Genomic DNA, 18,851 nt, shown 5'->3' with positions numbered 1-18,851 from the left:
ACATGAGCAGTGCTCTTCACAGGAAGATCTTCACCCACAGCTGGCACAGACACCTGGCTTCAGCTGAAAAGTCACAAGGCATCCAAGACTTTCCCTAAATGATTATGTGGTTGAAGAAACATGGGAGCAGAGATGGTGACAGACAGGGGAAATTTAACTTACAAGATAAAGGGCACTAGAGTAGTTAAAATAGCTACCTGTTCATTACCCAAGGTGAGAAGCCAGTTAACCTGCCATTCCACCCACCTTTGTCCAAGCTCTTGTTATGCCCAGTGGCTTGTGCTGAAGGAAGCGGAAAGCCCGGGAGGTGGGGAGATGCCAGTTCATGGACTGTCCTGTCCTGTATGGATACAGAGACATCTCCAGCCTCATCGTGTGTCTGCAGTGTCCTCACAGCTGTCCTGGCTGGAAAAACTGCTTCCCCATTGACCTGCAAGTCCACCTGCAAAACAAGCCAGAGGCTGTACCCTGTATGGTCACCATCCGATTCTGGAGAGTTCTGGGATGAAGTTACTCTTGCGTCCTCCAAGGCCAGCTTGCCAGAGGCTCAGGGAGCCCTCGGGGTGACCTACATGGCAGGCACTTTAGCTCCTGAACCACTAAGTGTCCTTAGTGAGCTAGCTATGCAGAGTAGTCCATGCAGCAGGCTGCAGAGGCCCAGGATGCAGGAGCTGGAGGTTGAACACTGAGCCCAAAGAGGGACACGAGGGCACCAGTGGTCACCTCATCCCACCTGCTGCGCTGAGGAGTATGGATTGAGACGTGGCCATGAGCAGTGCATATTTGATGTCTGTGTGAAACACTCGGAGTCTGAAATGTGCCCAACATGTGTGGTCCTGGGTCTCTCACAGTTGTGAATACCCCAACCCCATACCATGGTCCTGTCCTGAAGCTCTATCTGCCCAGGTCTCATGTCCATTTGGATTTAATGCATCCTTTTCCCAATAACAAATCAGGCACACTCCGGGTTCAGGGCAGTACCCTATCCTGTTCATCAGGACAATGGTTTTAGGCACAGACACTTAATAAAGATTTGGGTGTCAGTGTGGACCTGGGATGAACAGCTACTGTCCAGATTAAAACTGCATATCTCATAGAACTAGATTGAGTTAGACTGTATATTTCAACATGACTCTTTCTAAAGAGCAAGGTATTCATTAGTGAAAAATACCTACTGAACACTGACCAGATTGTGGGGTTCAGTTCCTGTTCTCCTGGAGGTAATGTTCTGGGGGAAAGAACACAGTGAAGTCAGCCACTTGCAATGACTCCTGGGGCCAGCGTGTTAGCTCAGGGGTAGGACAGAGGGTGCTGTGTGATGGGCTAGTTTGTGGAGGGATACCTTCTCTGAGGGTTCCTGAGGGAACCCCAGTGAGTGCTGGCACATGGAGATGGGGAGGAACACTTCAGCAGAGATAACTAGTGATAGGGGGTGACTGCAGTTCTGGTGGGCTCTATTATGTGGGGTAGAATGAGGAACCTGGGTCCTGGAATCCACAGGAAAGTCTGAGCAGGGACAGGTAGGATACAGGGAATTTGCTCAGCTTTCACTTAGGCTCCCTCATGGAGAAAAGCTGCCCAGGTAGACAGGAGCAAAGCCAGGGAGGTGTGTACAGGAAGATCGTCCATGAAGATGCTTTGGTTTGGGGCATGACCAGGTAGGAGAATGAGGCCATTTGATGAAGAGGAGTTGGAGTTACTATCAATATGGATTTGTATAGCAATGCCCCACAGTGTGTTCTTCATTTTCACAGCAGAAAGCAGGGGTCTATGAGTCTTCTACAAGTTGTGGTGCAACCATGCTCCTCCTTCAGGTTCACTGTCCTGGGACACCCTCACAACCCTGTTTCTGGTGTGTCTAACTGGGCATCACTTCAACTGCGTCTGGATCAGCCCCTCCATCCCTCCACCCTGCTGTGCAGTCCTTCCACTGCTGCCACACTGAGGAGGGCAGCATGAACAAGCTGAACTCATGTTCACCTTTCCCAGGTGGAATTGAACTGTCTGACTTTGAGAAGTGGTTGAAGACATCACTTCCATTTCAGGAATCCCACTCTTTGCAGGAAAGGTTCGGGGTTAATTTTGACCAAAAAAAAAAAAAAATCCCAAAGATATGTTTTACTTAGCTTAGAATGAATGGACTCCCTAATCTTTGGGTCAGACTGATGGCCTGTAGGGGGATGTGTTCTGGTAGAGACAGACTTGGATTGAAATGAATGGTACACACAGTGGGAGGTACAAGGATATTTTCATCTTAATTGGGATGATCTGAAAATTTAACTTATTCCAGCCACTCTGTGTCACGTGGGTGTTCCAGTGCACATGTAGAGGCTGGATTTGTTTAAACATAGCAAGAGTTAACCCATTAGGAAGAAAGAACTTGGGGCTTGGAGACCAGAGATGGTTGGACCTGGGCTGGGAATGGTCCTGGGTGTATGCCTTAAGGGGGAACCCTCCTGTAGGCCCCTAGTCCTGTAGTCAATGGTGATAGGTCCACATCCCCTAGCTGGTGCCAAAGTAGATGTCAGAGGACCACACACCTGCTTCAGGTTCATGCAGAGAGAGGAAGAGACTGGTCTTTAGGCATCCAGGTGAGCTGACCAACAGGCTATTCTCCTTTTGTGACTCCACGGTGGTGTTGGTGATGAAGGCAAAGGTCATTCCCAAGCAGGCATTTGGAGAGGGTGGGTAGAAAGGAGTGCGTCCCATCTCACTCAAGTCAGCACACCTGCTCAGGGCTCACCCCCACTCCTGACCTGATCTCTATCGGCAGGTCCTGGGGGATGGTACCCAGGCTGAGGACACTTGAAGGAGGGGTCACCTTGCTTTTAATTTTGACAAAGCCCAATGTCAATACCAACTGTCCCAGTAAAGTCCATCCTTTTCTTTTTTTATTTTATTTTTTATATTTATTTATTTATTTATTTTCCATCCTTTTCTATTTCTTTCAGTGTAAACTAAACTTCTCAAATGTTCTCAACACACAGAACACACTTCCAACCTCCCCACTGACTCCTGAAAGCAGCAGTCCTCTTACCATATCAGGCACCATCCGTCTTAGAAATGCCAGTCTCTTTCCTCCCAAGTCCCCCTAAAGTTTACCTTTTTCCAAAGAACCAGGTTATTCTTGGATGTTCTCAGTTTTTTCCAAGGAGCACACTGCCTTGAACTTCACCCAGGTACAATTGGCACTATGCTCTCCCCCATCTCAGCTGTAGCCACAGGCAGGCTCCAGTCCATTGGAACACATAAGGCACTTGATCTCCCACACAGTCCCTAAATGTAAAAGGGACCATCTCCAGGAAGAAGCTGTACCTCAAACCTGACTTTCCTATTTCCTTCTATCCCATTCATGACAGATTATCAGCTCTGCCTTTTAGAAGTGGCCACACTCTTCCATATCCACAGACAGCCTCCAGTTTCCCAGATGCACCTGTTCCCTCCTTCCCCTTCTCTACCTTGCTGTGCCCAGCCACCCCTCCACCTGGAGCCGCCAGTAGGAATCCATATGTCTTCCCCAATCCCTGCAGTTCTTTTGTGGTTTAGAACAGAGTCAACATTCACATGACTCCCTCAAGTTTCTCCCTGCTTCCATAACCCTACAGGATCTCACCAGAGGGAGGGTATGGTTCCATGTCTCCTATCTCCACCTGCTTCCCTGAATGTCTTGTCATATTTGATCTTAGAAGGGTTCCATCAGACAGGAACCTATAGTCAGGAAATACCTGCTGTAGTGGCCGGAGTTTGGAGACTTCACATCAGGATCCAACCTCAAGTTTAGCAACCATCTGTCTGGGAGGTCTCAGGCTAGAAATGTTTTATGCTGAAATACTTGTATATAGACATACTGCTTATCCTTTCCTTTCTGTTAATATGGTGTTAAACTAAGCAGTTGGATGTGGATTCTAGAAGTCAATGTATTGGGAAATGTTGATGGAGACAGGCAGGTTGTGCCCAGTGTCAGCTGTCTGTAGTTCACTGACACTTTTTCAGATCCATGGAGACCCCTGCACATGATCAGGACAAACACATTAGTAACTGCAAGCCAAAATGCACATCAGTATCACCCAGGGATTGTTTTTCTTAAATTAATTATTCTGAAATGATAATTTAATGTTATTTATTTAATCCTCATATAAATTTTAAAGTCATGTCACTCCTCCACTCCTGGAGATGATCACACTTTTCCCACCTCCCCTTTTATATCTTCTAGAGTGCATGGGTGAAGGAATATTAGTCTACTGTGCTCAGGGCCTGAGTCTCCTCTACAAATTTCTCCAAACCCTACCCCCTGCCCCCTGCCTGATGTCTGGATATAAGTTTTTGGGTTTTTTTTTTAAATACAACATTTAATTTTATTTAATCTATAGCTTTTAGCCAATAAAATAGAAATTATGATTTTGTTTTTTTCTATTTTTGACAGTACATTTTATTTATTTATTTATTTATTTATTTATTTATTTATTTACTTATTTATAATTTATTATGAGATTGGTTTCAATACAACACTCAGTGCTCATCCAAAAGGTGCCCTCCTCTATGCCCATCAACCACTTTCCCATATTCCCCAACTCCTATCAACCCTCAGTTTTTTTCTCAGTATTTAAGTATCTTATGGTTTGCCTCCCTCCCTCTCTGTAACTTTTTCCCCCTTCTCCTCCCCCCTGGTCTTCTATTAAGTTTCTCAGGATCTACATATGAGTGAAAACATATGGTAACTGTCTTTCTCTGCCTGACTTATTACACTTAGCATATTACCCTCCAGTTCCATCCACGTTGCTACAAATTGGTCAGATTTCATTTGTTCTCATTGCCAAGTAGTATTCAATTGTATATATAAACCACATCTTTACCATTCATCAGTTGATGGACATATAGACATATAGACTCTTTCCATAATTAGGCTGTTTCCATAATTAGGCATTGGGATACCAGTGCCCCTATGCATCAGAACTCCTATATATCTTGGATAAATTCCTAGCCGTGCTATTGCTGAGACATAGGCTAGATCTATTTTTAATTTTTTGAGGAACCTTCACACTGTTTTCCAGAGCGGCTGCACCAGTTTTCATTCCCACCAACAGTGCAAGAGGGTTCACATTTCTCCACATCCTCTCCAGCATCCATAGTCTCCTTATTTGTTAACTTTACCCACTCCGACCTGTGTGAGCTAGTATCTCAGTGTGGTTTTGAATTGTATTTCCCTGATGAGGAGTGATGTTGAGCATCTTTTCATGTGTCTGTTTGCCATCTGGATGTCTTCTTTAGAGAAGTGTCTATTCATGTCTTTTGCCCATTTCTTCATTAGATTATTTGTTTTTCGGGTGTGGAGTTTGGTGAGTTTTTAAAGATTTTGGATACTAGCTGTTTATCCGATATGTCATTTGCAAATATCTTTTCCCATTCAGTCAGTTGCCTTTTAGTTTTGTTGATTGTTTCCTTTGCAGTGCAGAAGATTTTTATCTTCATGAGGTCTCAATAGTTCATTTTGCTTTCAATTTCCTGGCCTTTGGAGATGTGTAGAGCAAGAAATTGCTGTGGCTGAGGTCAAAGAGGTTTTTTCCTGCTTTTTTTCTCTAGGGTTTTGATGGTTTCCTGTCTCACATTCAGGTCCTTCATCCATTTTGAGTTTATTTTTGTAAATGGTGTAAGAAAGTGGTCTAGTTTCATCCTTCTGCATGTTGCTGTCCACTTCTCCCAGCACCATTTCTTAAAGAGACTGTCTTTTTTTTTCCATTGGATACTCTTTACTGCTTTGTCAAAGATTAGTTGGCCATATATTTGTGGGTCCAATTCTGGGGTCTCTATTCTATTCCATTGTGCTATGTGTCTGTTTTTGTACCAATACCATACTGTCTTGATGATTACAGCTTTGTAGTACAGGCTAAAATCTGGGATAGTGATGCCTCCCACCTTGGTTTTCTTCTTCAAAATTACTTTGGCTATTCGGGGTCTTTTGTGGTTCCACACACATCTTAGGATTGTTTGTTCTAGCTTTGAGAAGAATGCTGGTGCAATTTTGATTGGTATTTCATTGAATGTGTAGATTGCTTTGGGTAGTACTGACATTTTAACAATATTTATTCTTCCAATCTGTGAGCATAGAATGTTTTTTTCATTTCTCTGTATCTTCTTCAATTTCCTTTATAAGCTTTCTATAGTTTTCAGCATACAGAACTTTTACTGCTTTGGTTAGGTTTAGTCCTAGGTATTTTATGATTCTTCGTGCAATTGTGAATGGGGCCAGATTATTTATTTCTCTTTTTGCTGCTTTATTATTGGTGTATAAAAATGCAACTGATTTCTGTACATTGAATTTGTACCCTGCAACTTTGCCAAATTCAGGTATCAGTTCTAGAAGACTTTTGGTGTAGTCTGGCGGGTTTTCCATGTAGAGTATCATGTCTTCTGAGAATAGTGAAATTTTGACTTTATCTTTGTGCCAATTTTTATGCCTTTTATTTCATTTTGTTGTCTGATTGCTGCTGCTAGGACGTCCAACACTATTGAACAACAGCAATGGGAGTGGACATCCCTGTTTTGCTCCTGATCTCAGGGGGAAAGCTCTCAGTTTTTCCACATTATCGATGATATTAGCTGTGGGATTTTCATAAATCGCCTTTATGATGTTTAAGTATGTTCTATGCAGACTTTCTTGAGGGTTTTTATTAAGAAGGGTGTTGAATTTTGTCAAATGCTTTTTCTGCATCTATTGACAGAATCATATGACTCTTATCTTTTCTTTTATTAATGTGATGTATCACATTGATTGATTTACAAATATTGAACCAGCCCTGCAGCACAGGAATGAATCCCACTTGATCATGGTGAATAATTCTTTTTATGTCCTGTTGGAATTTGATTTCCTAGTATCTTGCTGAGAATTTTACATCCATATTCATCAGGGATATTGGCCTGTAGTTATCTTTTTTTTTTTTCTGGGTCTCTGTCTGGTTTGGGAATCAAAGTAATGCTGGATTCATAGAATGAGTCTGGAAGTTTTCCTTCCGTTTCAATTTTTTGGAAAAGCTTGAGAAGGATAGGTATTCTCTCTGCTTTAAATGTCTGGTAGAATTCCCCAGGGAAGCCGTCCGGTCCAGGACTCTTATTTCTCAGGAGATTTTTGATGACTGATTCAATTTCTTCATTAGTTATGGGTTTGTTTCAATTTTTTATTTCTTCCTGTTTGAGTTTTGGAAGTGTGTGAGAGTTTAGGAATCTGTCCATTTCTTCCAGGTTGTCCAGTTTGTTGGAATATAATTTTTCATAGTATTACCTGAAAATTGCTTGTATTTCTGAAGGATTGGTTGTAATAATTCCATTTTATTCATGATTTTATCTATTTGAGTCATCTCTCTTATCTTTTTGGAAGTCTTGGCTAGAGGTTTATCAATTTTGTTTATTTTTTCAAAAAAACAACTCTTGGTTTCATTAATCTGCTGTACTCTTTTGGATTCAATGTTGTTTATTTCTGCTCTGATCTTTATTATTTCTCTTCTTCTGCTGGGTTTGGGGTGTCTTTGATATTCTGCTTCTAATTTCTTTAGGTGTGATGTTAAATTTTGTATTTGGGATTTTCTTGTTTCTTGAGATAGGCCTAGATTGCAATGTAGTTTCCTCTTAGGACTTCCTTCGCTGCATCCCAAAGCATTTGGATTATTGTATTTTCATTTTCATGTGTTTCCATATATTTTTTAACTTCTTCTCTAATTGTCTTGTTGGCCCATTAATACTTTAGTAGGGTTTACTTTAACCTCCATGCTTTTGGAGGTTTTCCAGACTTTTTCCTGTGGTTGATTTCAAGTTTCATAGCATTGTGATCTGAAAGTGTGCATGGTATGATCTCAATTCTTCTACTCTTATTAAGGGCTGTTTTGTGACCCAGTATGTGATCTATCTTGGAGAATGTTCCATATGCACTTGAGAAGAAAGTATATTCTGTTGTTTTGGGATGCAGAGTTCTAAATATATCTGTCAAGACCATCTGGTCCAATGTATCATTCAGGGCCCTTGTTTCTTTATTGATCCTGTGTCTAGATGATCTATCCATTGTTATAAGTGGGGTATTAAAGTCCCCCTGCATTTACTGCATTCTTATCAATAAGGTTGCTTATGTTTGTGATTGTTTTATATATTTGGGAGCTCCCGTATTCGGCGCATAGACATTTATAATTGTTAGCTCTTCCTGATGGATAGACCCTGTAATTATTCTATAATGTCCTTCTTCATCTCTTGTTACAGCCTTTAATTTAAAATCTAGTTTGTCTGATATAAGTGTGGCTACTCCAGCTTTCTTTTGACTTCCAGTAGCATGATAGATAGTTCTCCATCCCCTCACTTTCAATCTGAAGGTGTCCTCAGGTCTAAAATGAGTCTCTTGTAGACAGCAAATAGATGGGTCTTGTTTTTTTATCCATTCTGATACCCTATGTCTTTTGGTTGGTGAATTTAGTCCATTTACCTTCAGTGTTATTAGTGAAAGATATGGGTTTAGAGTCATTGTGATGTGTGTAGGTTTCATGCTTACAGTGATGTCTCTGGTACTGTGTGGTCCTTACATTTCATTCATATAATCCCCCTTAGAATTTCTTGTAGGGCTGGTTTAATAGTGATGCATTCTTTCAGTTTTTTGTTTGTTTGGGAAAACCTTTATCTCTCCTTCTATTCTGAATGACAGACTGACGTGATAAAGGTTTCTTGGCTGCACATTTTTCCTGTTCATCACATTGAAGATCTCCTGCCATTCTTTTCTGGCCTGCCAAGTTTCAGTAGACAGGTCTGCTACTACCCTTATGTGTTTACCTTTGTATGTTAAGGCCTGTATATCCCTAGCTGCTTTCAGAATTCTCTCTTTATCCTTGTATTTTGCCAGTTTCACTATCATATGTCATGCAGAAGATTGATTCAAGTTATGTCTAAAGGGAGTTCTCTGTGCCTCTTGGATTTCAATACCTGTTTTCTTCCCCAGATTGGAGAAATTCTCAGCTATGATTTGTTCAATTACACCTTCAACCTCTTTCTCTCACTCGTCTTCTGAATTCCCTATGATACAGATATTGTTCTCTTTGATTGCATCACTTTGCTCTCTAATTCTCCCCTCATACTCATGGATTTTCTTATCTATTTTTCCTAGCTCCTCTTTTTCCATAATTTCATCATCTAATTCACCGATTCTCCCCTCTGCCTCTTCATCCCACTTTGTGGCTACCTAAATTTTATTTTTTACCTCATTTATAGCATTTTTAAATTCATCATGACTGGTTTTTAGTCCCTTGATCTCTGTAGCAATAGATTCTCTGCTGTCCTCTATGCTTTTTTCAAGCCCAGCAGTTAATTTTATAACTATTAATCTAAATTCATGTTCAGTTATATTGCTTAAGTCAGTTTTGATCAATTTGTTAGCTATCATTACTCCCTGGAATTTCTTTTGAGAATTCTTCCATTGCATCATTTTGGCTAGTTTTCTGTCCCTTATGCATTTTAAACAGCTTGTTGTGTGCTCTACTACTGTGAGCACTGCTATGTCAAAGGGGGTCATAAACTGTCCATTGCCTGGCCCCTGTGGAGGTGTTTTTTGGAGATTGTAACTTTCTCTCTGTTTTTGTGACTTTGGTTATTTTATTACCCTAGTTGTAGTGATATATTGGATCCTCCATCAGGTGTGTTTTCATTTGTTCCTTGGAGTAGCCCTGTAAAGGATAACAAAGAGACAGACAAACAGGAGATAAAAACACCCAAACACGCAAACAAATAACACAAACAAATAAGCAAAAACAAAAAAACTAAAAAATAAAGAAAAAAACCCAAAAACACTGACTATAAGTAAAGAACAGGGTGGAAGCAGTGCTGATATAAGAGCACATACAAAGAGAGAAATGATAGGAGCGGGGACAAGAAAAAATAAACATTGCTTAGGCAGAGAGACTAAAAGGCTTAATCCAGAGAGACAGAAAGGAAAATAAAGAAGGAGGTGGGGAAAACTAAACGAAGATAAAGTTACCCAGAGAAACTATACTGCTTGATTATTTCAGAGAGAGAGAAAGGACTGTAAAGAAGGAGGTGTAGAACATGTATCAAGAGAATGGATTAAATATATCTGTTTAGACAAACCACTATCCAGAGTAACCAGCCCAGAGGAGGGAACAGATAAGGAGGAAAAATGAGTGGTGTGTGTGAGAATATACCTATATATCCAGAATTGACCTAGAGTTAATCCAGGCAATGCTGCATCGCCGGACTGGAGGAGCTGTCTGCAGGGTCTGTCCAGCTCCGGTTGATACCCAGTTACCCAGTGGGAAGGGGTGTTGTTTGGTGTAGTGTGGACCCACCTCCACTATGGGTCCTGGAACTGATCCCTGAGGCCCCGCCTTGGTGGTGCTGGGGGTGGGGGGAAATGGAAATTCCCCAATCTCTTCTCCACAGACCCAGAAACTGTGCACTCCATTTGAGTCATCCTCACTGTGCTGCGGGCACAGATGGGGTGGTCCTCGCTCCTCCAACTCCCTTGACCCTTCGCTTGGCTAGGATTCAAAGTCCCACTCCGTGCACTCTGGCACTGGGGAAGCACCTCTCAGTGTGGCCGATATGTGGTCCCAGTTGACTGTGCTGCCACACTTCAGGGAGGACCACCTTCTCCTACCGCATATTGCGCCACATACTTCACTGAAGAGCCCTGGGGGTGGAAGATGCAGGTAGATGCAGGCAGCCTTAGTCTTTTTCCACAGCATTTCAGAGAGGGGGTGGCTTTTTCCTGCTGCAGACTGCACCCTCAGCCCAGCCACTAAGCCCGGGGGTGACAGGCGTGGGTAGGCTTTGTACTATCATGCAGCGTTCCAGGGATGGGACCACTTTCTCCAACTGCGGACTGAGCCCCTGACCTGAAACCGAATCCAGGCTTGGCTCCCCTCCTCCCTAGGTGCACGAATAGGGAGCCGGCCCCAGTCCAAAGAAAGCCCAGCAGTTAGAGACAGGATCCCTCTCAGTCACAGTCTGAGGTCTTTCTCCTGTCCAGATATGGTCCTACACTTCTCTAACCACTCTTTCTCTTCCCTTTGTTTCTCTGCAGAAGGGGGTCCCTCCCCTGTGTGCCTACATGGCCCATTTTGCAATCACCCACTTATCTTTTTTCCAGTTGACCCATTTTCTTCCTGGTAGATTCAGTCTCTTTTCCCCCAGACTCTGGGGTTCAAAGTCCTTTGCCTTCAGCACTTCTTTGTTTGAGAGATACGGGACATATGGATCCCCCTACTTCTCTGCTATGTTGGCCCCCATCCCTGGCCATGAGTTTTAATACAAAGTGTTCAAACCATTGATCTGTCTCTTATTTTATTACATTGTGTTGTTTTCCTATGAGGAGGAGAACCCCCCAAAAGAGGAAGGTTGTGTAGGTGACAGGCCACAAGGATCTCTGGCTGAAGTCCATCCCAGGTCAATGGGGGACTCAAGTGCTCTATTTTCTACTATGTTGAAGGGTTCCGAGTTGGCTTGGTGTCCTGGGCACATGATTGCTCAGTCCAAAGCTGGTTTGGAGAAGTTGCAACCAGAGGGCTCCTTTTAGACCTGGTGTTCTGGAGATCTGATTGTTCTATAATCTGCTGTGTTGCACGGGTTTTAGTCTGAGGCCACTTGGTCAGTCTGGTGTCTGTGGGGACTATGTCCCAGCATTGGGACAGGGAACTTATTGTCCCAGGGCCCCAAGTGGGTCTGGTGTTCTCGTGTTTGAATTGCAAGGTCTGCTGGCTGAGGTCTCCCATCAGAGTGCATATGGTAAGTCAGACATCCGAGTTGCCCTGTGTGTCACGCAACTGAAGAGTTTTGGTTCAGAGAATGCAAACTCAGCCCAATGTCCGGGGACTCCTTTTCCCTGTGTTTAACTGGGTTAGAGGTGTCATGGCCTCAGGGCCTTCAGTGGGCCTCGTGTTCTGTGGACTTGGTTGCCCTGTTCTCTGCTTAATTAGAAGGCTTCCCCACTATGTGACTCCTTTTCCTGGTGCAGAATTGGGTTGGAAGGCTTCTGTTCTTAAGGCTCCTTATCAGTCCATTCTCCAAATAATATATTTACCCAGTGCTGAGCTTGGCTAGTAGGCTTGTCATGTAAGGGTTCATGTAGACCTAATGTCTGAGGGACTCATTTGCCTAGTGCCAAGCTTGGTTGGGGGGTTAATGGGCAGCTGGCAATCTTGGTGTTCTGAGGACCTGATTGTCTTGTGCTCTGCTCAGCTGGAGGCCTTGTGATAGGAGAGGTCCTGGTCAGCCTGGTATCCAGGGGATTCTTGTGTCCAGTGTTCAATTCCTTTGGTAGGTTTGTGGCCTGAGGGCTTCTGGTGGGCACAGTGTGATGGGAACTCAATGATGCTGTGCTCTGCTTGTTTGGAGGGCTCATGAGCGCAGGGATCCCTGTCAGCACAGTGTCCAGATGACTCCCTTGCCAAGAGCCAAGCTGGGTACAAGGATTTGTGGGCTGGAGGCTACTGGTTTGTCTTGCGTTTTGAGTACCCAATTGCACTGTTCTCTACTGGTCTAGAGAGCACCTAGTTAGAGAACTCCTACTCATCAAGTCCAGAGGTCTCCTTTGCCAGTGTCCATCTGGGTTGGAGGGCTTATGGTTTGGAGGCTCCTCCCAAGCCTTGTGTTCTGTGGACTTGACTGCCTTGTGCTTTTCTGGTTCGGAGGTTTCTTGTTCAGAGGACCTTCCCTCAGCCTGGTGTCCAGGGTCCTCATTTAATAGTGCCCAGCTGGGTTGGAAATTTCATGGTCTCAGGGCTCCAAAGAGGCCTGGTGTCCTTTACTCTGTTGCATTGGAGGGCTGCTACTTGGCCCAGTGTCTTGGGGATTCTTTTGCCTGGTGAAGACCTGGGTTACAGTGCTTATTGTACTAAGGCTCCTGGTCACTGTACTGTCCGAATGTGACATATGTCCAGTTTCAACCTTGGTTGGAGGGGTTTAGCATGTGTGCTCCTGGTAAGCCTGGTGTTTTGGGCACTCAACTGCCCTATGATTTACTGGATGTCACAGAGATAGCAATTATGCAACCAAAAGAAAGAAAAGGCATCCAAATTGGTAAGCAAAAAGTAAAACTTTCACTATTTTCAGATGACATGATACTCTATAGAGAAAACCCTAAAAAGTCTACCAGAAAGTAGAACTGATAAATGACTCCAATAGATTTCAAGATATAAAATGAATGTGCAGAAACCTGTTGCTTTTCAACACACTACTAATGAAATAGAAGAAAGAAAATCTAAGAAAACAATGCCACTTGCAATTGCACCAGAAATGATAAGATGCTTAAGAATAAACCAGGCCAAAGGGGTGACAGACTTATACTCAGAAAACTCTAAAATATTCATGAAAGAAGTTTAAGATTACATAAAGACAGGGGAAGACATTCAATATTCATGGATGTGAATAACAAATATTAAAATGTCTCTATTACCCAAAGCAATCCACAAATTTAATGAAATCCCTATCAAAATACCACTAACACTTTTCACAGAACTAAAGCAAACAATATTAAAATGTGTATAGAGCCCCAGTAGACCAAGAATACCAAATGGAATCTTGAAAAAGAAAAACTGGAGGCATCACAATTCCAGACTTCACGTTACATTAAAATTTGTGACATAAATAATACAATATGGTGCCATGATTAAAACAGACACACAGATCAGTGAAACAGAAAGAAAACCAAAAAATAAACCTACAATTATATGGTCAATTATTCTTGGAGAAATCAAGAAAAAACAAACATTGGGAAAAAGATAGTCTCTTCAACAACTAGTATTGGAAAACTGGAAAGCAACATGTACAAGAAGGAAACTGGATCACTTTGTTACATTATAGAAAAGAGTAAATTTAAAATGAATTGAGACCTGAAACCCTCAACATCCTCTAGGAGAACAGAGGCAGTAACCTCTTTGACATTTGTTATAACAACTTCTTACTAGATATGTCTCCTGAGGCAAGAGTATCAAAAGAAAAAAATGGATTATTTTGGATTAAATCACAATAAAATGTTTCTACATAGCAAAGGGATCAATATGCATGGCTGTTGTTTCAGAGTCTGTGTCCTTCAGTGCCTTGACCCTAACCTTACCAATGGTTCTTGCCCTCCAGAGGCCCACCTACTAGGTCTAAGCCGAAAACAGAATCAGGGCACATTCCAGGCATACATGATTCAGTGAGAAGCCCAGAAGTTGCTGATGCCAATTCCAAGGTAATGAGGGGACTACAGAGGGTATTCTGAACCCAATCCTATACCTCACCCACACACTTGGCCAGCCCCCTAGCTGAACCCCTAAACCTGACACTCACCCTGGCCCTTGCACTCAACAAAGCCCTCTGGGGGAAACACAGCCCTGCTGTTGGTTCTGACCTTGTCTCCTCAAGGGACATAAACCTAACCATAACCTTGGCTGTGGTCTTAGGGTTCTCCTGTCTTAGCTCTGGAGAAAGAATGGGCTTGAGACCCTTGACCGGCATGACATTCATCAGGGAAGAATGTGGCAGATCACCATGACATTTTCATGTCTGGGATGGAACTCCAGAAAGGGATCCCAGATACAGCTGAAGTCTGTCTCATATTTTCAGCCAATCCCTGAAGCCAAACCCAAGTCTGATCAACACGCTGACATGTGCTCTCAACCATTCCCATGGAGGAGATCACTGCACTGCTTGCGGTTCATCCCATGCCACCCTGGGGACCTGAACCCTGACCTTTCAATGCCTCTGGCTCTGATGTTGTCCACCAAGCAGGTGTGAGCAGAGAAGTGACTTGGGGCACTTGACTGGTGCAGAATCGCTGAGAGAGAAAGCCACATGTAAGCCAAGACATTTCCACATGAGGCTTGCGCCGACAGAAGGAGATCCTGAACTCAAACCTCCACCTGGCCCACACAGTCAGCCTGCCCTTGAAGCCAGATCCTAAGCCTCACTCATGCTCTAATAAGCACCCACCATTCAGGCCTCTGAGGGGAGCCTGCACTGCTATTGGCTCATCCCCTGCCCCCTCCTACTACCTAAACGAATGGCTAGCCATGGATCTGGATTCTAGGGGCATCACACGCCATCTGTGGGCCAGGAACAGAACCGCTGTTCATGGCCACCTGAGATTTCTTCAGGGAGGAAGCCAGATTTCGTCATCACAAGTACAAGACCATATGGGCCTGCAGACACACATCATGAGCCCAGACCTTGGCCTCTCTGAGTCACTTGGTGAAACCTTGGAGCCAAATGATAAGCCTGACTAGAACACTAACACGCACCCTCAACTCAGTCCTCTGGCCAGGTCATGGCATGACTATTGTTTCAGATGCTATGTCTTCCAGTGGCTTGATCCTAACCCTACCCATGGTTCTTGGCCTCAGGGGGCCCACCTAGTAGGTCTCAGAAAACAACAGATTCAGGTCCCATGCCAGGCATACAATGATTCAGTTAGAAGCCCAAAAGTTCCCCATGCCACTTCTAAGGCAATGATGGGTATACAGAACAAAATGGAAGTTGGAACCAAATCGTACACCTCATCCACACACTTGGCCAGCGCCCTAGCCAAAATCCTCAGTCTGACACTCACCTTGTCCCTCGTGCTCAACACAACCCTCTGTGGGGAACACAGCCCTGATGTTGGTTCTGACCTTGTCTCCTCCAGGGATCTAACCCTAACCCTAAACTTGGTTCTGGTCTTAGGGGTTCCCCATCCTAGCTCTGAAGAAAGAATGGACTTGAAACCCTTTAGTGGCATGACATCAATAAGGGAGGAATGCAGCCAAGCACCATGACATCTTCATGTCCAGGATGGAACTTCAGTAAAGGATCCAGAGTTAAAGCATAAGCCTGTCCCACATGTTCTGCCAACCCATGAAGCCAAATCCTAAGCCTAACCCGCACTCTCACACATGCCCTCAATCATTCCCAAAGGGGAGATCACTGCCCTGTTTGTGTTTCACCACCTGCCACTATGGGGAACCAAACCATAACCCTAGCCATGCCTCTGGCCCTAAGGTAGTACACCAAGCAGGTGTGAGGAGAGTAGTTATTTGGGTCTTGGGTAATTTTACTGGCACAGAATCACTTAGCAAGAAATCCTGATGTTCACCATGACATTTCCACCCTGAGGCTTGTGCCTATAGAAGGATATCTTCAGCCCCAAACTCTACCTGGCTCCCAGAGTTTGCTGCTCCTTGAAGCCAGCTCCTAATGCTCACCTGTGTACTATAAATCACCCTCCACTTATCCCTCAGGGAAAACCCTTCACTGCTACTGCTTCATCCCCTGCCCCCTCCCAGGTCCTAACCTACCCCTAGCCCCTACCCCTGTGGCCTCAAGAGTTTCCAGGCCACAGCTGTGGTCCAGAATCAGAATTGTTGCCACCTGAGATTTCTTCAGGGAGGAAGCCAGAAGTTCGTCATGACATGTACAAGGCCCATCAGTGGGAAGACTAACAACATGGTTCTATAGCAAATGCTAAACTCAACACATCCATCTGAGCTTGGAAATAAGTTAGAAAATGGTGGAAATTAGGTGTTGTACTTCTTACCATAATGAAAATATTAAACATAGAGAAGGTTAAGCTGAGTGAGAAATTATTAACTAATTGCCAAAATGGCATTCAGCACTCATAATAAGGGGATAACATAATCCAGAGGTTCAATGTTGTCACTGTCTCATGTCCAGCCTCCAATAAAAAACTACTCAATGTCTAAGTAAGCAGGGAAGTGGGACTCAAGACTAGGATAATAATCAGTTCACAGCCAAAGACTCCCAAATAAGAGGTGACAAAGTGAAAAAAGAAATTAGAAATATGATCAGGAACTAATGAAAAACGTACATGTGATGTGGGAGAAAGGGAATTCCTAAAGAAGAATAAAATCAAATTTTGAGCTGAAAATAGGATATGTGAAATGAAAAACTACACCAAATGGGCTTTAAGAATTGGATGAGGGGTGCCTGGGTGTCTCACAAGGTTGAGCGTCTGACTTCGGCCCAGGCCATGATCTCATGGTTTGTGAGTTCGCCCCGTGTTGCGCTCTGTGATGACAGCTCAGAGTCTGCAACCTGCTTCAGATTCTGTGTTTCCTTCTCTTTCTTCCCCTCCACAACTTGTGCTCTGTTTCCCTTTCAAAAATAAATAAATATTAAAACATGAATGATGGCATGGTGAAGACAAAAAAAAAAAAAAAAAACTGAGTGCTTAAATGTACAGTAATAAGAACTATGCAAGAAGCCCAGAGAAACAAGGAGATGGGAAATCAATGTAAAGACCATCAGTGACTCATAGGACAACACCAGAAAGGATGGGGCACAAGAGTAATGGCTTAAATGTCCAAAATGTATAAAAACCATAAAACCACCCATGCAAGAGTTTCTGTGAGTGCCAAGCAGAAAACAAACACAAAATCAGACAGTGACCTGTAATAATGAAATTGTGGACATAACTGCAAAAGACAAAATCTGAAAATGGTCAGAAAAAACATGATACACATGGGGAAAATGGTAAGTGGGATGACAACTCTTTATTAGAAGAAAATGCAAACCAATAACGTTGAATGGCATCTTTAAAGTCTGCCAGTGCCAACCTTGAATTCCACACCTAGAAAAATTTCCTTAAATGAAGGAAGAAAACTAAATCCATTTATGGAATATCAACACTGAGAATGTCTGTGAATAGACTTTCACTATGAGAAATGTCAATGGGACTTCTTCAGGGCAACAGAAAACGGTACCAGATGGGCACTGGTATCTAGGAGGAATGAAAAGGGAAGAAATAGTAATTGGAAAAATATCAGGCTTTCATTATCTAACTTAAAATTTTCCTTTACAAATACTAGACAGTTTAAAGAAATATAAAAGCAATATACTGTTGAGTCTGTAGGAAGCGTCAAGAAAAATATAGGACAACAATGGCACAAAGGTCAGAAAGGGAAAATGGAAGTTGATTGTTCTGAGTGTATTGTTCATACAATGAAGTAACATATGTATGTGGGGAAATAGTATTTGATGGCAACGGGTGACAGATTAATGACTCAAGTTATCAATTCTCAAACAACCACTAAGACACATTAGCCACCCCACTTAAAAAAAAAAAAAGGATAGCTAGTAAATCTTTACTAGACATTGCGGAGGAAATACCAAAATAATACCAACATAATATTCACGAATCGCAGTAAACTGAGGGGTGCTCAGGTGGCCAAGTCTGTTAAGTGTATGACTCTTGATTTTGGCTCAGGTCATGATTTCAGGGTCTGTGAGATTGAGTCCTGTGTGGGGACAGCACAGAACCTGCATGGGATTGTGTCTCTCTGTCCCTCCCCTGTTCATACACTCTCTCTCTCTCTCTCAATTGTGACCAGACAGCTTGAAGGAATGAAGCCCCAGGAAACAGCAGCCAGATACCTTGCTTGCAAGGTTCCCATCAGTCACTTCAGGTGAGTGAAGGGTCCACTCTGGGAAAGTGCCAGTACCTCGGGATATTTCGGAGACCTTGAGAAGAAAAGAGTTAACCCCAATCAGTGGGGACTGCAGGCAATGTCTGGTGGCAAGTATATGGCTTGGCCTCTGCCCTTGAGGAGCTATTAGAAACTAATCTGAGATTGCATATAAGTTCCAGCAAAGTGGGTTGAAAACAGCCTACATGATTGAGGGCTATCCTTGCTGCACTTATGTAAAGAACCAGGCCAAGAATCATGAAAGTACACTTGCTTTGCAAACAATTTAGTCTTACTTGCACCATAGTTAGAAGTAAGGGGAATAATTTAGGTTTTTGTATTTATGATTTCAGCATTTAGCACGACCCGAGTAGTTGCAAATAGAGTTTTCTGTGCACAGAGCTTCCTGCAGTTTTTGTAAAGAAAACC

The sequence above is a fragment of the Puma concolor genome, chromosome A1 (genome assembly GCF_028749965.1).
Source record: "Puma concolor isolate L17-30 chromosome A1, mPumCon1.1.hap2, whole genome shotgun sequence".
Taxonomy (NCBI): Eukaryota; Metazoa; Chordata; class Mammalia; order Carnivora; family Felidae; genus Puma; species Puma concolor.
Note: the sequence above shows the minus strand (reverse complement) of the source record.